The 26,389-nt window shown below is 36.6% G+C and overlaps 1 long non-coding RNA gene across 1 annotated transcript in view; it reads right to left on the bottom strand.

The window, feature by feature from the left end:
* LOC139076227 (uncharacterized) overlaps positions 1 to 26,389 on the bottom strand; it is a 92,213-nt gene that overhangs the window by 8,363 nt on the left and 57,461 nt on the right. The window contains exons 4-5 of the long non-coding RNA XR_011527609.1: positions 11,562 to 11,692; positions 3,055 to 3,199 (exon numbers count right to left, since the gene is read on the bottom strand). This is a non-coding gene — a long non-coding RNA (uncharacterized lncRNA). The remainder of the gene's footprint in view (positions 1 to 3,054; positions 3,200 to 11,561; positions 11,693 to 26,389) is intronic.

The raw sequence follows: 26,389 nt of genomic DNA, 5'->3' as shown, positions 1-26,389 counted from the left end.
ATGAGATTTAAAAGTTTGGAAAGCTTACTTTGCTGAGGAAATTTTTGTATCTTTAAAAATTTTCCCTTCAAAGAGTGGAAATGGGGGCTGGCCCAGTGACATAGTGGATAAGTTGCAGACTCTGCTTTGGAGGCCTGGGGTTCACACATCTGGATCCCGGGTGTGGACCTACACACTGCTCATCAAGCCATGATGTGGTGGCATCCCACATACAAAGTATAGGAAAATTGGCATGGATGTTAGCACAGGAACCATCTTCCTCAAGCAAAAAGAGGAGGATTGGCTTAGATGTTAGTTCAGGGCCACCCATGAAAAACAATTGTTAGTTCCTCACCCATGAAAAAAAAAAGTGGAAAGGATGTAACTAAATACATTTCATTTTTTCCGTTGGCATCTAAAAGCAAAGTCTATTTTTTTACTTAGCTATTGCATGTCTAACTTTTCATCTTGGCTATGTCATTCTATTCTAGTTTATAACATTCCAATCTGATTCTTTCTTTATTTAAGAAGTTAAAATATATTTTTATTATTTTTTTCAAACCATTTAATATATATTTTCAATTAAGTAAATAAATAGGTAACATATAAATGTATAAAAATGTACCAGGCAGCCTTGAATATAATGCTTTAAAAATATTTAGCCATATGCAAATGGTAGTCAGACGTTTCTTACAAAGTTGCCATAGAATAGTAGTAGTAAATAGCAGAGTTAGACTAGATAGTCTTCTTAGCATTTTCTAATTAGAAAACTCAGTCGTTGGGCCCCACGGCTCAGCGGTTAAGTGTGCAGGTCCCACTTTGGCTGCCTGGGGTTTGCCGGTTCGGATCCCGGGTGCGGACATGGCACCACTTGGCAAGCAAGCCGTGCTGTGGTAGGTGTCTCACATATAAAGTAGAGGAAGATGGGCATGGACGTTAGCTCAGGGCCAATCTTCCTCAGCAAAAAGAGGAGGATTGGTGGCAGATGTTAGCTCAGGGCTAATCTTCCTCAAAAAAAGAAAACTCGATTTAATAAATTGCCAAATTAAATAAATGCATTAGCAAAAAGCTTCAAATAAAATAAAAGAAAACTCTATGTACTTATTGTCTATAAACAGAATGATGAGATGGTCTCTGCTCACCAAGTGCTTTGGATTTGGTTAATTGATCTATCTTTGGTGTAATAATATAAGAAGGTGTATATTTGTGTGTGTGTGTGTGTGTGTGTGTGTGTGTGAAAATATTCAATAAGATAAGAGAAGAATAAACATGAAACAAAAATACATTAGGAAATTATGCCAGTTACCCAACATAACACATACAGGTGGTGTGACCTTCTACAACATTTGTGATGTAGCTAGTATCATTTATTTTGATAGCTGCTCTATATTCAAAAAATTAAACACCTTCAACATTGTTAGTCATTGTGCTTGACATTAGGATGTAAGGATGAAAACCCTTGGAGTCTGCCCTCAAGTAATTCAATCTGGTAGGGAAGGCGCATATAAACAAACAAGCACACTGCTTCGTGATAAGGGCATCAATAAACATTGTAAGCTGATGACAGCAACAAGAGAGGAGAAATACAAGGTTACCAAGTGTATGATTTTTTCTAGTGGTTGGAAGGTCAGGTGAGGATTCGAGGAGGCTGGGCCATCTGATGAAAGCTTTCAATGATAAGAAGTAAAGGTCTTATGTCTGTAAGTATTTCCAATTTAAGACATTATCACTTGCATCTTTATCTTGCCAAACCTTCCAAGTACATACATATAGATATTTTATTTATCAGGTGGATAAAATTATAAAGGTTTTGAGAAAAGCACAATTTATAGCTGACATCTTCGGGATAGCAGGTCTTCAAAATCCCAGCCAAGCTAGAAGTACGTACTCGTTGCAGGAGTACCTGTAATAGCCTCTCCGATGGCTTGCTTCTCCATTTCTGATAATATGCCTTTAAAAACAATGTCCTTTAGGGTTCAATGGACCATGAAATAGTCTCAGCAGAAGTACCCCTGGTGCCAGCACCGAGACAAACATTCATTTTGGCTGTCAGCTAAAAGAACTGGGAAGAAATGAAGCCCATTTATTATGTACTGATATATTCTGACTAGATAATCCTTTTTAGTTGGAGACGCTATAAAAACAAGTGCAGATTACTGTTGGCGAAATAGTAAAAATAAAATTCAGTTGAGCTGCAACAGTTTTGCTTCCAATTTCACAGCTGGGTAATTTTCTTTATAAACTTCTATTAAAAAGTTTTGCCGGGAATGAGTATATTATTAAATAAACAGTTTATAATATAGTAAAGTCAGATGAGTCAAGAGAACTTCAAAATGATAACTTTTTATATTTTTAAAATTTGATGGTTTTCTAAGTGTTACATGATATGTTGAGTTAAGTAACTTAATTAATAGGGATTGGCATTTTTATTAGCATGAAAATGTAGGTAAGATTTTTATAAACCTTTCTGTTTTAGGAAATGTTAAATAAATATCCTTTGTGTTTATAACTGTGGAAAAATAAATCCTAAATATTGGCTTTTGGTGGCCGGCCCCGTGGCCAAGTGGTTAAGTTCACACACTCTGATTCAGAAGCCCAGGGTTTCACCAGTTCGGATCCTGGGTGGGAACCTAGCATCGCTCATCAAGCCATGCTGAGGCGGCATCCCACACAGCACAACCAGAGGCACTCACAACTAGAATATACAACTGCGTACTGGGGGGCTTTGGGGAGAAGAATAAGAAAGAAAAAGATTGGCAACAGATGTTAGCTCAGGTGCCAATCTTAAAAAAAAAAATTGGCTTTTTAATATCCTGAAATATTAAAAATGTAAGCTATTGCCTGTTTAGCCATAGCCTTCAAAAAATGATGGCAAATGTTATTAGAAGGTAAATAGAATAGGACAAAATTAACTCTTCAGGAGCGAAAGAATAAATATCTGAAACTTGGTGCAGCAACCAGTTGATCTGTTTTCCACCTTTCAAAGGAAACAGACACACGTTTAATGGTATTTTGCATTGTAAGAGGTCCTTTAGACATTTATCTAAACTGCTATTTTTTAAAATGGAAACTTACCTCTTAGCAAATGGTTTAATAAAACCAGTCTTTTGCCATCACTCTCTGTGATTCAAAGCTCTTTAGCCGCTCAGCCTGTTCTACGTGTGCTCCGGGCGTGAGTGAAAGAGCAATAGTGCCTACAATGGTATCCAGGTATTCTGATCTGGAATAAGTGAGGTGGATCATTACACATGGTGCTTCTGCCATTTTTATAGCAACTATCTCAGACTATGTCTCAACTCACAATAGCCAGACTTACTCCTTGTCCTGGTCTCTATCCTAAAGTACAAGGCAGTGAGAGTGGATTCGGAGAGCAATGGCGGCATTGTGGAGCATGTCCTAATGTTTTACCAGTTACACTCAATACAAAACTAATCTGTGTAAACACAAGGATTTTTTAATCTGACTTCTCTTTACTTTTTATCGTATCGTGGGAAAACTGCTGGATGAATTCTTGCCAAATTTTGAAGAGTCAGTTTGGGATAGTCTGGTTTGGAATACATGCTATGTGACACATTCAAAGCTTACTCTGGAGGGTCAGACTGTTTCAAAAAGATTCCTTAAAGAAGCCTATTTTGACAGTCACGTACACAGCTCTAAGTAGCTTGTCCAATGAGTAGTGACAAGATCTATTTATTTCACAGTTGTTAAGGATTTCCCAGTTAATGCCAGTGAGGCTCACCCACCCAAATGAATTCACTTGCCATCGTTTTCATAAACGTATCCTACAGTTAATCCTACCTATAGTAAGTTCTTTGAAGTAAGGAATGAGTTTTAAAGGAAGAAAGCAGATACACTTAATCCCTCTTTATTCCTATACATACATATTTTTTCTAATTACTACAAGTTCATTACGCAAAATCCAGCCATTACAGAAATATGTTCTGTATTTCACCAAACTTAAGATAATATGACTATTTTTTACCTATTACTAAGAAACAAATGACTTTTAATTAAACAATAATATAAAACTTTCTTATTTAAATACTTTTATGCTTTTGGAAAAAGATCTTTACAACTCATTTAGACAGAGATTTTTTTTTAACGTAGAAGAGGAAGAATTTCTCCTCTACCCTTTTAGAACCTCCAGCTGTGTCTAAGAATTAAACAGACAAAGGATAAATTAGCAAGAGAAAAGCATATATGTATTATTCTCTTTTTACCTGCACATGGGAGCTTTCACAAGAAAAATGAAGACTCAAAGAATCAGTTAGCGTCAAATGCTTATATACTAAGTTGGACAAAGAGTAGTAAATTACGAAAACATGACAAGAAAAAAGCGAGTTGGGCTAGGTATTTAATCATGAAAAAGTGACCAGGAAGGTAAGAATTTGCTTAACAAGGTTATTTATGCAGACTTCTCTCAGCCTCGACTCCTTATCCCTGGCTATAATAATGTTTCTTTCGTCCTGGTATTGGGAGGATATCTTTCTCATGAGGGTTTTATCTCTTGCTTTCAGGAATAAGATAGGAAGGTCAGAGTGTCCTTCTTGCATCTACTGTTTTTCAAACATCTTTAACTCAAAATAGTCAACATGCCAAAGCGGCATATTTTGGGGTAGCATGTTCTGAACTCGTTCATACGTCACCACCATTTTGTATATTGTATTAATTTCCTATTGTTGCTGTAACAAATTACCGTAAACTTAATAGTTGAAAGAACATATATTTGGAACAGAAATCTGGAAGTCAGAAGTCTAAAATGGGTCAGCAGGGCTGTTTCTTCCGGAGCAGAAGGGAAGAATCCAATTCCTTGCCTTTTCAACCTTCTAGAGGTTGCCTCTGCTCCTTGGCACAGCTCATTCCTCTGTCTTCAAGGCGAACAGCAGAGCGTCTTCAAATTCTCTCCCTGTCCCTTCTTCCCTCCGTTCCTGTCTCCTTTCCTTCCTCCGTCTATTCCTCACCCCACGTCTCTCCCCAACTCTCCCGTCTGCCTCTGTCATCACATCAGCTTCTCTGACTGATCCTCCTGCCTCTCTCTTTTAAAGACCTTTGTGATCACATTGGGCCCACATGGATAATCCAAACTAATCTTCCTGTCTCAAAATTCTTAACTTAGTCACATCTGTAAAATACCTTTTAGTATGCAAGCTAACATATTCACAAGTGTTGGGAATTAGGATGTAGACATCTTTGGATGCCATTATTCTACCTGCCACATGTATATAAAAGGAAAAATATAAGTGAAATAAACAAATTATGATATCTCTTAATTTTCATATCCAGAGTCTACATTTAAAAAATGTTTATTAGATTGAAACAGATAATGACAACACTCTAAAGACTAACGTTATATTTAGTGATCGTTCACACAGAAAATGCTAAACTTCTTTCCATTATAATTTGAGACACAAAGATTTAACTAGAAAAACAAGATTGTAAGAGAGTTCAATTTTTTAATACTTCAATTATTCTATTAAAAATGCAAAATGATCATTGAATGCCATTATCAGCCTCAAATTTAAGTAATTCAAGAATTATTGCAATATTTAATAAATTAATTGTAACCAAATTGTAATTGATTGCATTTGATAAAAAATACCTTTGACTTTATAACTGGAAAAACCCAGCAAAGCAGTTTTCTCCTCTATAGTGGTACGATCAATGAGAAAAGCATAGTTGTAAATATCTGTGGGTTTATTACCCTGACTGATGACAAAATCAGTTGTAAGCATACGAGGAAGCTGTTTATATTTCTTATTCAAAAGAAGAAAAGCCTACGACCAGATCTTAAAGACAAAAGCTTCAAAAGTTATTCAGCTTTCTTAATTTTTGTAATGACTTATTAAATAACTCACCGATTAGCCTCTTTCAAGAAGCCTTTTTATCCCGGTTTAGAAAGGAATTCCAATATTTTATTTACATTAACCTGTCTAGCTCCTAAAAGCGTATTAAGGAAAATTATTATATTAAAGTAGAAAAAAATTATTTATAGAAATATAAAGCACTTATTGAGAAAGTGAAAATATCAAGTATATAGAATTAAATAAAATACTGCAAAGTGAACACATGAGGCATGAAAAAATGAGGATAAAAATAGAATATTGTGGGCTGGCCTGGCGGGGTAGTGGTTAAGTTGTGTGCTCCACCTGGGCGGCCTGGGGTAGCAGGTTCACATCCTGGGCGTGGACCTACATACCTCTCAGCAAGCCATGCTGTGGTAGCATCTCATATATAAAATAGAGGAAGATTGGCACAGATGTTAGCTCAAGGACAATCTTCCTCAAGAAAAAGAAGATTGGCAACAGATGTTAGCTCAGGGCCAATCCTACATGAGCACACACACACACACGCAAAATAGAATATTGCTTGTACTCAAGAAGATTATGCCACCTCATGCCATCTCTGAATCTCTCCTTGCTCTCTCTATTCCAAAAGTAACCACTCTCCTCAAGAACATTTTAGTTTCACGTATTCTGAACTTTACACAAATTGAATAACATAGCAAGCTTGTGCGTTTGCATATGTATGTGTGTGTAGCTTTATTTGCTTTATACTTTGAAATTAATGCGTTTTATTGTGTGAACTATAGTTATTTCATTTTCACCCCTGTATATTATTCCACTGATAGAATATGCCACAATTTATTTACACATTCTGTAGTTGATGGACATTTTGTTTGTTTTCAATTTGAGAATATTCTGAATAATGCTTATTTGAATAATCATCAATTACCTATCTTTTGGGGGCAAATGCATATATGTTTCTGTTGGATATATAAGTAGGAGTGAAATAGCATAGTCATTGGACATGGATGTATTCAATTTTGGGTGACACCACTGTGCTAATTTCCAAAGTGATTAAACTACTTTTTACTCTTATGAATAGTGTATGAAAGTTCCAGTTGCTTCCTTTATATCCTTGTCAATAGTTTAATTATTAGACTTTTTCACTTTAGGCATTCTGGTATATGTGTACTAGTATTTCACGTTAAACTAGTATTATATTCTAAATTGGCATTTTCTTGGTTACTAATGAGGTTGAGCACTTAAGCATATTTTCATAACGTTTGCTGGGTTTTTGGATATCTCCTTTTGTGAAATTTCTACTTAATTATTTTGCTCATTTTTCTATTCCATTATCTGTCTTTTTCTTTATTACTTATACGAGCTCCTTATGTATTGTGGATCCTAGCCCTTCATTAATTATATATTGCAAACATCTCATCCCATAATATGGCTTGTCTTTGCATACTTTTAAGGGAGGTTTTAAATTAATCACCATTTTTTGATTTTTAATGACCAATTTATCAATATTTTTCATTAGGCAAAGTGTTCTTTGTGTCTCAGTTAGGATATTTTTTTTTTACTAAATTTTCGGTAACAATGTTCTGTACTGGGCTTGTAGTATGTATGTAGTTAATAAACTTGTAAAGAAGGAATGAATGAATAGAAGAGTGATTGTTGATGGCCACTTCTCGGGCATGATGACAGTGACAGGGAGACCTTCAAGCCTGGTTTGCTGCAATCCAAGTCCACTCACTGGAGACACCAGGAGCGTGAATCTCCTGCTTTTCCCAAATGCGATTTTTTTTAGGCAGAGATGTCAACTAGCTAATAAAACATACGAGGGACCACATATTGCTATGTGATTATCAGACCATAGAACTGATTGATTACATTGACCGACTGTGGCGGGATAGGCAGTAAGTATGCTAGATCCCACAAGGTCTCAAATACATATTTTTATATTTACATATTTACACAAGATTCTTCCTATGTTTTTATTCCAACAAGGTATCTTCCTGGAGTAATTTTACTCCCCGAGTAGCCCAATAATGCAGCCTACTTCTATACAAACCCAAATCAGGCATGGACACCCAACACCCTGTGTGACCAAATCATGATTTGTGCAGTGTTTGCCCTTCTAGTCTAACCTGTTTGACATCAACATGGTCTGTCCTTGGGGATAATCCTAGGGCTAGTCTGTTTTCTTCTAGGCACATGCTATCCATATAATATTTAGTGATCAAAAATGTGCAAAGAAACAGACATTTACTAATGATTATAATAGGCACCAGCTGGAGTTAAACATCACACGTTTAAAAGCTGTCTTTGTTCTTTGTTTCTTTGTTCCTGTGTTTTAGTGAAACCCTTTTACTCCCCTTATTAAAAAATTTTTAGACTTATTTTTATAATTTATTTTATTTCTAGCATTGTAATTTCCCTCAGATCAGTTTTACAAATCATCAGGGTGTGCAAAAACAAACAAATAAACAAAATGACTGAATTATTGCTCTTCCCAGACTAGCTCCAGATTTTCATCTGCAATTAAACACACCAAAATTTTTCAGTGACCCAGATTTTAAAAGCCACACCCACATTTAATTCTTTATCTGGGAAGCTGTCAAATCTTATAGATTCCATTTCTGCAATGTTTCCTCCTTTCCATTCTCTTTTCTGGGACCCAAATTCAAGACCTTAGGGCTCTGACTGGAGCCCTTTTGAAGTCATCCAACGTAGGGTTGCTAGATTATGTTTCCTAATGCATCAATTTAATCATAATGTTTCACTCCTTAGAACTCTAATAAATCCCTATTGCTGACAATTTAATGACCAATGATTTTGATTAAAAAGGCTTCCTAACGTATTCTTATTTACTTTTCAAAGCATATCAGTCCCTACCTCTAGTGGATAACCCAGAGTGCTTTATTCGCTAGATCTCAGAATTATCCTGCATATTTTTAGCTCCACAGTTTTGTTCATCCTTTTATTCCTAGACTGCTATATGACATATGCTCTTTTGCAAAAGCATTTATCCTTCAAAGGCTTTTTCGAATGCCTCCTCTGTAACGGTGACTTTTCCTGCCTGGTCTGTGCCTAAACTAGATATTGGCGCTCCTTTCTTGGGCTTTTCTCTTTGGGTCCGCTTATAGCTTGAGTCAACATAGTCCTAAGAGTTGTGAACACAGTAGTGCAATTATGCTGTACAATCACCCTTAAGGGGTAACCCCTGGAGTGAAAAATGTCGATGTCCTGCTCAGCTTTCCCTTTCACTGTTTCTGTGCCCACCCTTCCTCTCCTACTCCCACCTTGGTGTGCTTTCCCTTCCAACAGCAGGTATGCAGCTCTTTATCAGAGGCATGCCCTCGGGCTACTGGAGTCTGCTTGCCCTAAGGTACAAGCTGTAAGAGCTGTACGTGCCTGGGAGTTGATATCCCCTGGCGGAAGCCTTTGGCCAATGACCAAACTGATGCTGGAGTGTGAAAGTCCAGCACCCTGCTGAGGACAACCCAAGAGGGGCTTACACTGCAGTTTCCCGGTGGGCTCAGGCCGATGTTGCCTGAGACGACAGGACTTTGCCTGAGACGGCGTCTTGCTTGGCTACCACCCCTCTGCCCTTCCTCTCCCTTACCAGTTTTTCCTAGGAGAATTCCTTAATATCATGTACCCAAGTGTTTATTTCAGGGTCTGCCTTTGAGGAATGCAATCTAAGACGGCCCATGAAAGCAGTCCAAATACCTCCAGGTGTCCCAGTTTATGCTAACTAGACATAGCTAGAGGGATAAATCAAATTGCTTAGGTCCCCAAATATGAAGTGCAAGATACTACCGCCCTGGTATTCTGAATAGGTTCTAATGTATGGTTGCTTTTGGCCTGGCTTTTAAACCCCTATGGGTGTTTAAAAGGGGCTGTTGAAGGAGAGAAGTTTAGCATTTATCATTTATGTCTGGGATAACCGAGGGCAGACACGCTTGCCCATATAAGCATATTGTTGTAATGACTCTGATGGAATTGGCTGTAGTTTGTGCCCCTGGCTTGAAGAGTCTGAACTCCCTTGGGCCATTTGAGTCTGGAATTTGATTAGTGTTGGCTGCAGTCTAGTCCCTTATCAGCTATTTCTGCAACACGTCAATTCTGTGTCATTCAGCAATGTCTTTGTTGGGAAATAATTCTGACAATCTGGTCTATTTTAAATTTATCAAATAATTGTATGCATCCTAGTCTTAGGGATTTTCCACTAAAATGCTCCATATTTTCTTCTTGACAAGCTCCATCTCACTTTCTGTTAAGTTGTGATAAGCAGCCGGTGTCGGGCTAAGAGACCACGGATTGCTATATTTTTAGTTCTGAAGGCTCTATCAAAATACCCAAAATAAAAGAGAAGGTTTATAGAAGACCTTTAAACTCTATCATTCTCCGAGATTGTATAGATATTGCTAAGTCTGCCTCTATCATTTTTATAACCTTGTTTCTTGAAATCAAGTATTTCTCCTACATTTTTCTTTACAATTCTTATAGTCTTTTATAAAATGTTTGGCTACAAGACACTTACACAACACAGGAGAGCCCTAACTCCTGGCATATCATTTTATCAGCTCTCTGCCTTATATTGTATTATATTATGCATTCACAATACTGTATTTGTTTGCTTCACAATGGTCTCATGAGAGAAGAAAGTAGAGTAGAGAATGGCAGGTGGGTAAATTAGAAGGGAGTAGATAGGCTCCCTATCTACTGTAATTGAGAAATTGTAATTTATCAATTAATTGTAAATTATCTTTACTCTTTTATACAAGTACAAAATATACTGAATCAGGGCATACTGATTTTTAAACTTTTTGATAAATTGTAATTTATAAAAATCATGTTTTCATGTAGTAAAATACTCATCTGTCAGTTAAGAATACCCTTTTGATAAATATTTTTATATGCATTAAGGATAAATTTTGTATTCTTAATAAGGCACAACAGTTAGCATTTATAATAATAGTCCTCACTGCTTTGTTTAGTCTTAGGAGGATGTAGCCCAGAGAGAGAGAAATTCCTGCTTCTGATATAATGGCAGTGGGAGAAAGAGAAAAGACGAGTGAAAAGCTGGTTTTGCTATAAAGGATTAGAACTGGGGTGACACTGCTTCAGGAGATATGTGGATATACAGTTATGAGGAAACACTTCTGTAAGGATGACACACTGAAAACTGATCCCAATCCTGCAGCTCTACCACTGGAAGAACGATGAAGATCCACATCGTCCACCCATAGGTTGCAAATGCCTCTAGGAAAGAAGGCCCAGACTCTTAAGGGTCTGCGTATGGACACCATGGGTGCCGTTGCTGCATTTCTATGTGTTACTCACCTCCTTATGCTTCTCACTGTGAGATCTTGAAACTTGTATTAGCTCTGTCCACAGCAAACTGGACGGAAACTTGGCTTCCTTTACTATTTTCCATAAAAGATACAATCATACTCAGCAGTGTTTGGGTATAGTAACCTTACTCTTGACTCTCAGTGTACAGTGCAGAATAACAGAGGGCATGCACAGCCTCAGATGCATCAATGCCATCCACCCTGAGACGCCCTTGCCTTCCAGAGCCTATCTACTCCCTTCTAATTTATCCACTTTCCGTGTGGGCACCCTGGACAGTGTGTCCTTATTCTCTACTCTACTTTCTTCTCTCATGAGACCAATCTGGCTACCTTACTCCCCCATTCTTCAGTTCCCCAGATACTTTTGCTTATCTAAATCCCTCTGAAATTCTGTTAAATATACTTTTCTCAATCTGATTTAATAATAATTCCCTACCTTATAGTATGATACACACTGGAAAGCAGCCGTGAGCAGAGTAGTACGGTGACACAGCAGAAGCAGCCATTTCTTCTCAGGGGTGAAGATCATGTGAGGTCTTCTAAGAGGAGATTATTTTTGAACTGGTACTGAAATAATTAGCAGGATAAGAAAGGCCTAACTGGTGAACAGAGAGCAACAGAGTGTATTCTACAAATAAACAACAACAACTTTCTAAATGTAAGGTGCTCTTGAAAAATAACACATTGTGACTCATTATCTTTGGTTGATTTCCATGAGAAATAGGTTCTGAGTAGGAGATTTGCTGCAGAAGGTTTACTGGGGAGCGCTCTTGGGAACAATTTCACTAAAAGGGGAAGCAGGACTCAGCCAAGAGAAAAGTTGGACCATGGTGTCATTGGAACAGAAGCCTCAGGAGATCTTCTGAAGCTCCAGAGCTGGACAGTCCCTCAGGGTGGTCCCCAGTCAACAGGAATGGGCTGGGCCTTAGTATCCCAACACTGACCTGCCATTAAATGTGGGCTGCCTCTGAGAAGAGGTCATAAATAAGGGCAGCCAGCTCTCTTCTGGAGAGGACAGTGACCAGAGGCAGCTGGGAAATTTCGTGCTAGGCTCCTGAAAGGAATCGGGATGGCACACCACAGCATGTTCCACACTCGCTGTGGAATGCACGTATTCTTTAGTTATCAACTCTGACCGTAGATCCCAGCTGTTCTCTTTTTGCACTGACTGAAGAAAATGTAGCATATAATGTAAGCATACACATTAGTAGAACTGACGGTCAGTTTTACTAAGTACTAGAAAATTAATCACCTTCAAAATAGCTTATGTTAACTTTCCTGAGACATATAGGTGTAAATAATGCCTAATCATTTCCTTAGAAGTAGCAAATAAGAGAATAGACATAATCGCATGTTTATCCTGGCTAATAATTTTGAAAGTTTATGACAACTGGCTGGGGGATTCTAGACCCTCTGATTAAGGTGGATTTAGGTTTTATCTTGGATCAGTAGAAAAAATGACCTAGATGACTTACTTAGGACTAAGTGATTCCAATTTTATCCTGACATATGGTTAAATCTTATGATAATTGAGTCAGTCCCTCCTGAGAAATGCCAAATGCTAAATGTGTCTTTTCCAATATGCATACTATATTCAACATAGTAAGGTCAAAGTCCTAAAATTATAGATAGGCCTATAATGGATGTATTAATGATGTGACACTGTCAAAACTTAATATTTCTGAACATCTTGTATCACTACTTAATTTTTTATATCACTAAGTAGTAGATTGCCACACATTACAAATTTTATACCGCAGTGATTGCAGTAATTAAACTCATTGAAGCCTGACTCAATGTAAAGTGGAAAGATAATGAATAAACATAATCTTGTCATCTTTGTCATATGAAGAATGCATGCCCTTCATTTTTGAAGACTGGGAGAATTTATTAGGAATGAGTTTATTTTTGACTGTGTGTTTTCGATAAGCAGAAACAGTAAAAGGGAGTTAGGTTAGGTTGGAGTAGAAAAGTACATTAGTTATTCAAGAAAATTTGCACTATATGTACCTACCTAAATTAAGTTAGTAAATGATCTAGGAGAATATCAGATGATCATGTCATTAAATATGAAAAAAAGCATTTGGCAAAATTCAGGACTCATTCATGATAAAAACTGAGCAAACAAAGAATGAGATGGAAGTTCCTCTATCTGATAAAGGACATATAAGAAAATCCTACATCAAACATAATACTCAACAGTTATATATTAAATGTTTCCTATAAGATGAGAAACAAGAAAGGACGACAAGTCCCTCCTCTTTGAGTTAACATGATGCTGGAAGTCCTAGTCAGGACAATAATGCAATAAAATAAAAGCATGAATCCTAGAAAGGAAACGACGCAAGTTAACAAGCGAATTTAATGAGGCAGAGCATATGGCTGATACATGAAAATCAAATGAAGTTTCATATTCTAGCAGCAAATAATTAGAACATGAAATTTTAAAAAATATTGTTCCTAATGCATCAACAAACACAAACTTAATGAGTGATATGCAAAACCCCTCTATAATGAAAACTACACAATTTTTCAGAGAGTAGTTAAAGGAAACCTAAATAAATAAGAGCGACGATAACAGCCTTGTGAATTAGAAGACTCAATACTCTTAAGATGTCCTTTTTCCTTCTATTAGTTTCTAGGGCCGCCATAACAAAGTCCCACAAACCGGGTAGCTTGAATAATGGAAATTTACTGTCTCACATTTCTGGAAGCTACAAGTCTGAAATCAAGGTCCTTCTGTCTACTGTGAGGGAAAATCTCTTCCATTCTTCTCTCCTAGATTCTGGTGGCTTGCTGGCAATGTTTTGTGTTCCTTGGCTTATAAGTGCATCACTTAACCTCTACTTTCATGTCACATAGCATTCTGCTAGTGTATGTATCTGTGTGCAAATTTCCCCTTTGTCTAAGGACACCAGTCATTGCATTCGAAAGCCACTCTACTTCAGTATGGCTCCATCTTAACTAAGTATATCAGCAATGGCCCCGTTTCCAAATAAAGCCATATTTCTAGGTATTGGGGACTTGGTTGGTATTGAGGGACCTGAATTTTGGGGATGATGCAATTAAACACATAAAACTCTACAAATTTATTTATAATTTCTATAAAATTCCAGCAGGATATTTTTATTTTTTGGTACAAATTAACAATCTGATGCTAAATTTACATGGATAGTCCACGGACCTAGAATAGTCAAAACTTCATGAAAAGAAAACAAACATTAGAAGGCTAACACAACCTGTCTTCAAGATTTACTATAAATTCATAATACTCAAGATGTGTGGTAGTGGCTTAATTCAGAGGAATCGATCAATAGAACAAAATAGAGGGTCCAGAACTAGCCCAAGTGTATAAAGTCAATTGATTTTTTAATAACGTTGTTAAGGTAACTCAAAGGCAAAACGATGGTCTTTTCAACTAATGGAACTGAAATAGCTACAAAAATATTTGTTAAAATTATTCTTGGGATGGGCCCAGCGGCACAGCTCTAAGTTTGCACATTCCACTTGGGTGGCCCCAGGGTTCACCAGTTCAGATCCTGAGTGTGGACCTACGTACTGCTTGTCAAGTCATGCTGTGGCAGGTGTCCCATACATAAAAAGTAGAGGAAGATGGGCATGGATGTTAGCTCAGGGCCAGTCTTCCTCAGCAAAAAGAGGAGGATTGGCAGCAAATGTTAGCTCAGGGCTAATCTTCTTCTTCAAAAAAAATAATAAAAAAAGGAAAAGGAAACAAAAAAATCAAAAATAAAAAAGAAGGAAAAAATTATTCTTAACTTTTATCTCACATCATACATTAAAATTAAGTTTTGGATCACAAACCTAAACATAAAAGTTAAACTAAAAAATTTCTTTAAAAAAACAGAAGACAACATCCTCACAAACATTGAGTAGGAAATATTTTTTAGGATGCATAAAACACTAAGCATAAAAGTAAAAAAATATATACACACACACATATACTACACAAAATGATAAAATGAACATCATCAAAATTACAAACTGCTTTTCAAGAGACACTGATAATACCAAGTTGTTGGGTGACACTGACTTGGGAAAGCCCATCACAACAGTCCAACTTGGAAGACTGCTTCTCTCTGTGTGCCCGAGAGTCCCTCTCCGACCAAGACACACTGGCCTGGGGAAACCCTCCCACCCCCTCAGGTACCGCCAGCAGGTATGCAAGGGAGTCCCAGTGGCATCAGATAAACCAAGTAGATCAAAAATAATGACCACAAAGCCTCCGAAAATTAAACTTATGGAACCACAGACCAAAGAGGCAAGGTAGGAACAGCTGGCTTAACCTAAACAAAGTGACTGCCTGATAAAATAAAACACTTAAATAGGATCCATGCTTTCCTAATATCATAGACAACACGCTCACCATACAAACAAAAATCACTTTCTTACCAAGAATCAGAAAATAACACTTGATTAAGATAAGAAACCAAGTGATACCAACACAGAGGTATTAGAACGACCTGACAAGAACTTTAAAGAAGCTATCTTAAAAAGTTTTCAAAATCAATGGCAATTCACTTAAAACAAATAAAAATAAATAAGTCCTCAACAATGAATAGAAGTAATAAAAAAGAATCAAATGGAGCTGATATAACTAAAAAGATAATCGAAAGTTTTAAAAAATCTCTAGATGGGCTCAACAGTAGAGTGGAAATGACAGAGGATAATTTCAGTGAATTAGAGAACAGATCGAGAGAATTCACCTAATCTAAACAATAGAGAAAAAACAGAGGGAACCACCCTCCCAGAGTTTCAAGGACCTGTGGGACAATAACAAAAGATTCAACATTCATATCATCAGAGCCCCAGAAGGAAAAGAAAAAGAGAAGGGAACAGAAACAGTATTTGAAGGAGTAATGGCTGAAAACTTCCCAAATTTGGTCAAAGAAACAAATCTACAGGCTTAAGATGCTGCATGAACACCAAAGGACTATAAGCTCAAGGAAATCCACACCAAGAGACATCTTAGCTAAAATTCTGGAAAATAAAGACAAGAAAACCCTTGAAAGCAGCCAGAGAGAAGTGACCCATTACCTACTGAGAAACATAACTTTGAATGAAAAAGAAAATCAACTGCCAAATACAATGTCATAAAGATTTACTCTGATGTCAATAGTAAGAATTTTATAGTTTTATCTTGTACATTTAAGTCATTGATTCATTTTGAGTTAATTTTTTATGTGGTATATGATAAGGGCCTAACTTCATTCTTTGCACATTGCAAAATTTGTGCTAGCATCTTTTGTTAGGAAGACTATTCTTTCCCTGTTGTATGATGTTGGCACCCTTGTCAAAATCAATTGGCTGTAGATTGTAGAGTTTATTTCTGAACTCTCAAATTCTATTCTGTCAACCTATATGTCTATTCTATGCCAGTACCACATGTATTGATTACTGTAGCTTTGTAGTAAGTTTTGAAATTAGAAAGTGTTAGTTCTTCAATTTTCTTCACCTTTTTCAACATCGTTTTAGCAATCATATCCAATTCCATATGAATTTTAATATCAGGTTTCCATATCTGCAAAAAAGACAGTTGGAATTTTGATAGGGATTATATTGAATCAGAAGATCAATTTGGGGAGTATTGCCATCTTAACTATATTGTCTTCAATCCATGAACATGTGATGCATTTCCATTTATTTAGATCTTTAATTTCTTTCAACAATGTTTTATTTTCTGTGGACAAGTCTTTCATCTTTTTCATTAAATTTATTTCTAAGTATTACATTATTTTTGATGCTATTGTTAACAGAATTGCCTTCTTAATTTCATTTTCAGGTTCTTCATTGTTAGTGTATAGAAATACAACTGGTTTTTTGTATGTTCCAGTTAATTTTATGAATCCACTATTATCCTGATACCAAAAAAATAGTAATAATAAAAGACAATACAAAAAACAACTCAGACTAATTTCTCTCATGGACTTGGATGCATAAATCCTCAACAAAATATTAGTACACCAAATCCAACAACTATAAAAACAATTACAAACCATGACCAAGGCAGGCAAGTCTAGTTCAACATTCAAAAATCAATCAACGTAATCCACCATAAGATAGAAAAGGAGGAAAAATCATATGATCACATAATTTGATGCAGAAAAATCATTCAACACCCATTCATGATTAGGAAAATAAGACTATCAGCAAGTTAAGAACAGAGAGAAATTACCTAAAGTTAATATGAAACATCTACAAAAAACCTACATCTAACATATTTAATAGTGAATGAGTGAACCGATTCCCCCTAAGATGCATGACAAACAGGATATCTGCTGTCATAACTCTTATTCAATATAGTACTGGAAATCCAAAGATTTAATGTTTGAATATTCAATAAAATGCAATAATATGAACTTATCTGTATATAAAGTTTATTACAATTAAAATAAGCAATACAATAATATAGAACTTTTGGGAAAGATAAAAGCAAATAATCTTAAAGCAACCATACACTTCTGTGTTATCTTTGTGTTTGATCGTTAGGTGTGTTAATAATATTTTAGGACAAAGGTCCTTTCACTGAAATTTTAGTCACCATTGTGAGCCTTAAAAGAATCCCCAAATTTGCATTTTCTTTCATGTGTTCTCTGACCTTTTATTTTCACTTGTTGCAGTGGATATTAAGGCCCCATCATCAGTAAGGATCTCATTACCCAGTGAGAACATCACGATTTGCCAGTGCTAGTATGATGAAGTCTCTTATACCATTTTCCTGTAGTCATGCCTCTAAATTTTGTGCAATAGCTGATTTTTCCAGTCTTATAGCAAGTCAGAAAATCAATGGCATTCGTGAATTGAGATCTTTTTCTTTCTCTTCAGATAGAAAGATAGTAGGTTTTACTAAGATTATTTCCCTAAGATTATTTACTAAGATTATTTTCCTAAGATTATTTCTTGGAAATCCATTTTCTTTCTCTTTTTTATTTTGCCTAGTTGAGTCACGTGTTCTCTTTTAACTTCTAATACCATGATCATTAGAATCAGGGAATAACTTCTTTAGAAATAGCTAATATCTTTAGTTTTTAACTCAAAGACTTTATTCCCATTAGAATGGCTAAAATGAAAAGACTGACAAGTACAACTACTTTGGGAAATTATGTGGCATTTTTGGTTCAACTGCTCATTAGAATAAGCTAGTAATAGTATGAATCTGTTAATGTTGTTAATAGCAAGACTGTGCATAAAAATATCTATAAAAATTATTTTGTTTCTGTGTTTAAGGTCAATATTTGTAAATATTTCTAAAACAATCTATAATTTTGTTGGCCCAAGAAGTTCTAAAAAAGAATATGTTTTTAGATGACGAATTTTCTGCAACAATAAATATTTATATATGAATATATAATGTATTTTCTTAAGAATCATAAAATAGTCATTTAAAAGTATAAAATAATGAAAAAATAATGTCACATTTAATTAAAATAAATAAATACTTCAGCACAATATAAAGTACATTCTCTTTTATGACATTAGTTGGAATAACTTAAAGATGAAAAATAACCATGGCTGCCTTCCTTATTTGCTTACCTGAATTTTGTTAATTTTGTTTAAACATATCAAAGTCATCTGCCCCTTTTTTGCTGAGGAAGATTCAGCCTGAGCTAACATCTGTTGCCAATCTTCCTCTTTTTGTATGTAAGCTGCTGCCACAGCATGGCCACTAATGAGTGGTGTAGGTCCACACCCTGGAACTGAATCTGGGCCACTGAAGCAGAGTGCAACAACCTTAACCACTAGGCCACTGGGGCTGGCCCTACAAAGTCATCTGCTTTTTAAACAACTATATTTGGGAACTACTAATCTGAATTAACTGAACAAAGATTGTTTTTCTCTAATGTGTGTTTAATCAATTTAAATTAAAAATACAATAAAAATCTTGAGCTATTTATTAAACATTCAGTAAGACTTCAGAGAATTCTATAGCTACCTCTATCTTCACCATAAAATAAGAATTTTAAGAAGTAAAATAAGTTTTGTTTGAAAGTCGATATGTTTTCAACTCTCATATTCATCGAAATTTGTAATCCATTAATTCCAGATGTACATTGTGAGTGAGTATCTGTTCCTGGAAAGAGAGTGACTGCTAAGCATTAAGCAGCATGGAGGATGTAGGCAACCACTGTGCGGTCCAGTCCATATTAAATGTACTCCAAAAAAGAGTTGTAAGTCTTTTAAATTATAAATGTGAATTCTGGGCCATTAGTGTCTGAACGCTTTCAATCTACATGCTGGAAAATTCTCTTTACATAGAGCATGCCAGGGCAAAGCGAAGGACAGTGTGAGGGACTGGAAGGTCACACCTTCGTTGCGTCTTTATGGCTGTCATTACTTACTCTGTGAAGTGTGCTCTTCTTTAGTAGTTTAAGCAAATGAATTGTGACATATTTGTAATTATCATAGCTAATTGGCTTATTTAGAGTTCTTCATTTCTGGGTACAAGCACAAATCTTGGCATATAAATGCAGTTTCTATGTTATTGTTAGTAAAAACCAGTACTGAAAGCAGCCCAATACTTGCTATTTTTTTCTTTGGCAAGATTGAATTCATTGTTGACATATTTTAACAGGAGAATTTTTGTGGCTTTTATTTTGCACAACTACCTGCTTGAGAGTATCAATGTCTCTCTACTGTATATTAAAAGTAAATAAAAGATGCTCTGGGGCACTAACTTTCTTTAGACTGGGGCTAACCTAGATCTGAATCAGGACACCAGAATGCTTCCCGCCACTGCACTCTAAGGTCCTTGAAGCTTTGATCAGACTCCTGCATGAACAGTTTGGTCCTGCCATTTTCTCTCTACTGAAACACACACACATACACACACAAGTTCAAAAGAATTAAAAGTATCTTTGATATTGATTGGGAAAATGTATTCATAACCAGTTTCCTTTAGATACTGATGACTAGGCTTTGGGAAAACACAGTCTTTATTTGGAATCATTCTTACCTGATCATTTGGTAATTTTTTAGGGGACTCCAAATTTCATTAGCAAGTGAGTAAAAATTTGCTCGGCAAGGTTTAACCCCCAAATTCTGGGAAAACAGTACCTACTTCCATATTTGGAAAAAGAGAGCGCTTACTCTTCTCAGAATGTTTTCTAGAGGGTACTAAGAGAAAATAAAATAGTTTAAATGCATAGTAAATGCCATTTGTGAGTCTGGGCCTGCCTATTCTATTAAGTCCTAAATGAGATGCATTCCCCTTCACATTCAATTTGCCAATCACACTTGTCTCAGTATTTCAATGAAGATAAACTATAACAGTTGGTAATTAGTTAATTGCTAATTTGCTCATCTATCTCCCTATTGTGTTTTTTTTTCCCCATCTAGTTTATTACATTACTTTTTGCTTTTTTTATTTCTGATGATGGGGAAGTAAATTTAAAATAAATTCCAGCCCTGAAATTCCCAAGTAATGTAAAAGCCAAGCAGCTTTTAGTGCTTAGGAAATTAGATTTAACTCAGAAGTGAGTGGGGAGAAGCAGGAGGACATGAAATCAGACTTGTTCAAAGTAAAATGTAAAACTGTAATCCTGGAATAGTGGAAAGTAAGGGTGCAAGTCACAGAAGCAGAACACATGATGCCCATTCGGACCCTTCTGTCCACGGTGGAGTGACCAGGGGTGAGTTAATTTGCTTCTCTAAACTTCAGCGACATTGTACCAGCCAGGATTCTTAAATGCAACCAATGAAATCACTTTGGTTCGTTAAAGAAGAAAAACATTCATCAACGGTTATTACGCAGTCAGTCAACACTTGGAGGACCAGAGAATCAGATCTGGAGACTTCCCAGCAAGGACAAATGCCCCATCACACTGCATTGGCTGCTGCAGGAAAGTGCACACTGCTGCCTCCCCAGGGCACAGACAGCACAGCTCACACCAATGATGCTGTGCATCAGATGTCAAAACCTCCACCGTGGAGGCACCTGGAGGTGTGACACATCCTTTACCTCTCACTCACATGCTGGCTCCTGCAGGGCCCCTACCTCCTCATGCAACTTTTCCAAAGCAAGAGCTTAAGCAGTTGCATTTCGTTGGCAGAGCTTAGGTTATGTGCCTGTGGCCCGTGTTCAAGAAAGCTGAGAAAATGAGTTTCTAGCTTCTTCTTTGGGCACGTAGGATCTAATGTAAATATCTTAATACGAGGTAGAAGAGTGTCCAAAAATTCTGGGTGCCCACAAAATTTGATAAATATACAGTGTTGTCTCCTCAATGTCAATACATATACCCACTTTGTATTCTTAAATTATCAAACAGAAAAGTGATGCCACGCAAGTTGATGCAATTCTCCTTTAAAAAAGACAGGAATATCCTCACTTCCTGAAAAAAGTTCAAAGCCCTGAGCTCCAGCAGTCAATGCTTACAGCACCAAGTCCAAGATACCTAGGTGACGTCCATCCCTACACTGCCTCCTCAAAGCCCATCTCGATACTCTATAACCTGTCATAGTATGTGAAGGAAATCTCCAAAATTATACTGTATATAAAATAGTACAGAAAATTTTACAAAGATAAGAAAAGAAGAATCAGTTAAAAGACAATATATATAAAAGACAGGAGGTTCGATGCTAGAATAAATACGTTTCGTTAGAGCACTCATTTGTGCAAATGGTCCAGAGATTATCATCTCTATATGACCTTCTTTCTCCACCATCTGCTCTACATTCCCTTTGCCTTCAGTCAGTGCCCTTTACGTGGCACTTTAGGCCAAACGTTAATTCCATGTGAAATTGATGCCTCATTGATTTTGCCTGTTGAAGTTGGCTGTAGTCTTCTTTAATGTTTATGTGGAAGCACTCACAGATCCCAAAGAATACCCTAAATTCCTAACACACATCTCTCAGCAGCCATTGGGAAGCAGTAACATTATTCCATATGATGATCAGGATCAATCTGCCCAGTCAACGTGATAACTCATTTTTTGGGTCTGTTCTGTGCTACAGGGAGTCCATTAATGGCAAGTTTCAGCAGTTTTGGCTTCCAATTCAATGGAATCAATGTTTTTTTCACTACACAGAGATATTTCTTTCTTGGTTTCCATGGCAAAAACCCTGCTATGAGTTACAATATTGCTTTCTCTTTCAAGGCCCAGAGGAAAACGTTACCCGTCCTTTTTTGCAGTTTGGTTGGAGCCATGTGACTGAGGTTTGGTTGACAGAACGTGGTCAGAAGTAACGGTAGCTGTTTCCAGGTGTAGTCCTTAAAAGGATCCCATTTGAACCTACAGCCCTTTATCCCCTTCTGCAATAGAGTTGAAGGCCACGTGTTCTAGTTGTTGTAGTTACCAAACGGCAAAGATTGCCTGATCTGCATCAGACTATCATGAGTGTGTGAAATAAACCTTTTTTTCTTGCCAAAGAGATTTAATTGTTTTGTTTTGCTTTACCATAGCATAACCTATCTTATCCTTACTTTTACTGGTACTAAGGCTTCTAACCCAGGAGAATTCAAAAGTATAAAGATGAAACAGAGTTTTTGAATGAACCAAACAAGTGACATCCCAATTTTCACCCCTTTGTTCCTGGACTCACACATTTTGGCTCCAGGGAAAAAAAGTACTTCATTGTTCCTTAGTTACTGTTCTCTCAGTAACATGCGGGGCGGCTACTACTTCCACTGTTTTCTGTACATTTGGATAAAAAAAGTAATCTAGCTCAATTCTGACAGCTCAATCTCTGATAAATTTTTAATGCTAAGAAAATTAAAGTTAATGCTGGAGCTGGAGGAAAGAAAGTAACTTGAAATTAAAATGTTATAAGGTAATTGTTTAAAATGATATTCTAAGATTACAATAAATGTATTAGAGACAGTGACAGTTTGATATAGAAAGAATTAGAGTACTCAAGTTCAGTCTAACAGCATCAAATGCTAGCTGTACGGCTGCCCTTGGATGTTATTTAGATTCTCTAAGATTCAACCATCTTGTTTGTAAAATGTTTTTAATGCAAACAAATATTATAAACATTAAATGGTTCATTTATTTAAAAAGTATCATATAATATACTAGATAAATGTTGTCTTAACAAGAGTATTACCACTTTTGCTGTATTTCTGCATTAATTTATATATGTTAGATAGATAATGAATTTGTCCCCTCTTCCTTGACGCTGACTAATATTGCTTCGAGCAATATGTTGGCACATCCATTTGTAGTCAAACACGCAACTCACGTCTCAGAAATTTCAGCATCCTGCTTTTCCATCTATAACGCAAGAGTAATAAACTGACGAAAGTCAGAAAAAGAATCTAATTGAACAAATTATTATTTTCAACATATTTTAGAGGCTAGAACTTAAATTAGCAGAGACAAATGCGGTGAAGATGAACCAGAAATATTTTGTAATTAAAGACCAAAACCCCTTTCTCCCGGTAGGTGAGAAAGATAGTGAAGGAGGTGAAAGATTACAAAGTAAAAAGCCCCTTTCCCGATACCTACGCCTTGGAATCAGCATGCACTCCTCTGTCCCGACTCTCCTCCTTAAGCCAGCAACCTAAGACTCCTGTCAGCTTCAACTTCAATATATTTGAAATCTGATGCTTCCCTTCATCTGAGATTGTTTTCTTTCAAATCAAGTCATCACAGTTTCTTGCTTAGATCTGCAGTGGATGCTATTTTTCCTTTCTATTTGTATTGAGGCCAATTCGAAGTACAATGAACTGCACATACTTAAGGTATATAATTTGATCAGTTTGGACATAAGTATACGACCATGAAACCATCAATCAAACCTCAATCAAGATGATAAATATATCCATCACCTCCCAAGGTTTTCTCATGTACCTTTATAACTCTCTCTCCCTTCTCTCCATTCTCAGGCAAACAGAGGTCTGCTTTATGACACTAAAAGTTAGTTTGAATTTTCTGTATATAAAATCATGCTTTATCTACTCTTTTTTTTTTCGGGCTTCTTTCACTTGATATAATTATTTTGAGATTTGTCATCTGTTGCCTACCAATATTTCATTATGTAGGTATACTACAATTTGTTTATCTATTCAATTGTTGACAGATATTTGATTATTCCTAGCTTTTTGGCTATTACAGTTAAAGCTGCCATGAATATTTGTGTACAAGAGTTTATGTGAATATATGTTTTCTCTTCTCTTTGCTAAATGCCTAGGAGGGGAACAGCAGTGTATGAGAGTTTCATTTACTCCACATCTTTGCCAATGTTTGTTAAAGTGAGTCTTAATTTTAGCCATTATAATAGGTGTGTCATACATGGACTAATGATGTTGAGCATCTTTTCATGGGCTTGTTCATCATAGATCTCCTTTTGCTGTTTGTTCAAACCTTTTGCCCATTTTTGTGTGTGTGTGTGAAGATTGGCCCTGAGCTAACATCTGTGTCAGTCTTCCTCTATTTTGTATGTGGGACCCACCACAGCATGGCTTGATGAGTGCTGTATAGATCTGCATCTGGGATCCAAACCTGCAAACCCCAGGCCGCATAAACGGAGCATGCGAACTTAACCACTTTACCACTGGGCTGGCCCCTTTGTCCATTTTTTAATGGATGTGTGTGTTGAGTTGTGAGATTTCTTGACTTCTTGGCAGTCTTTAGTCTGATATAAGTGTGGCAAATATTTTCTACCAACCTGTGGGTGTGGCATACTCATAACTGTCTTCCTGCTTTACTCTTATGATACTCTCAAAATATCAATAATTTCAGGTCACTGTCCTGCTTTGCACTTTGCACTTAGAATAAAATTCAGCCTCCTCACCATTCTCTGTAAGGCTGATGTAATCTGACTTCTGCCATTTTTCTGGTCTCATCCTTCAACTTCCTTCCTCACTCTCTGCCTCACCCATCATGTCTCCTTTCTGTACCTGGCACACCAGACTAGTTCCTGCCATTGCTGTTCTCTCTGCCTGAAACGCTCAGCTCAGAACTTTCCCTGACTGTTTCCTTCTAATTGTTCAGGCATCTGCTTAAAAGTGAAGTGTGCCTGCTTGCTCTAAATTGGTCCCGCTATACCCCCCGTCACTCTATTGATTCATAGCACTTATCAATAATCTGGTATTACCTCAGCCATTTTTAAACTTTTGTTTTCTGTTTGCTCCAACTAAAATGTAAGCCTTAAAAAAAATAGGGACCACGTCTGCAATGTTCACCGCATACCTTTAACACCTTAAACAGTATCTGGTATAGGAAAAGCTCAATGAACATATTTAAAGTGAATGAAAATTAGTGACCCGCTGTATACCAGTCATCAGCATCCTGGAGCCAACTCAGACTGCATCAGGGAGCCGATCGTGGGCATCTCTCCGTAATATTCCATTCAGTAAGTTCACATTGTTGGCTTAAAGTAGGTCACGTGGAAAGATTTACACAATAGAAATCAGCAATGCCACGAATCAGGGCTTTTCTTCTTCTTTTCTTAAAAGTCAGTTATTAAATATTTACTAGCACAGCCTGCAGTCCAGTTATTCTGCCTCATGGTTGTTAATTCATGTTTGGTGTGTTCAGTTTTAACTATCGGGGATGCTGGTTTTGATGATATGGGCTTAGAGTTTGCCACCAAACATGGCCCAGAATCCAGAATGACAGGCCCAGCTGATCACATGATGACTGCCCCAGAGTCCCCTCTGCCTTTGGCTCTTCATTGGTTCTTGCTGAGAGAACAGCTGCTCCCATCTCCAGGAGAATTATCTCGTTTGCATATTTTCAGCTGTTGCGTACTATTATCTTTTATCCTATCGGTCCTATTGCTCCTGAGATCTATAGTTTATGAATTCCTCATGATTTTTATTCAGTGCATTGCATTACTAATTTTATATACTTTTAAAATTAAAGTTGTTAAGTAAGGAGATTGGGGGCAGGATAGAGGGTACATATGTCTGTGTAGTGGGTCATATGATCCCCTGGTGTAACTTGACAATTTAAAAGTGGAATGAACGGATTTGCCAATGACGTGTAATACTTTATAATACATTATGCTATTATATTACCTACTAAGAAACTAATAATCGCTCAGTGGAAGGTGCATAGCTGAGCTGGCTGAGTAGATTTTATGCTTTCTAATTTCTTTGTCTCTTCTACAACTCGGTAGTCCATATAAGAAACTAGAATGAAGCAAATATTTTAGTTTAAATGTATTTAATATCTTCATTTCCTTGAAATTGCTTTCTTTTTTAAATAGTGAAAGTAATGACAATGATCTTAAATCTCTTGGTTCTTTACCTGCCAGTGACAAGGAGAAGCAAGGAAAAAATGATAAATCCTCGGTTAGTGAACC

The sequence above is a fragment of the Equus przewalskii genome, chromosome 15 (assembly GCF_037783145.1).
Source record: "Equus przewalskii isolate Varuska chromosome 15, EquPr2, whole genome shotgun sequence".
Classification (NCBI taxonomy): Eukaryota; Metazoa; Chordata; class Mammalia; order Perissodactyla; family Equidae; genus Equus; species Equus przewalskii.
The sequence above is the reverse complement of the archived record's forward strand: the minus strand, read 5'-3'. Positions and strand labels throughout refer to the sequence as shown.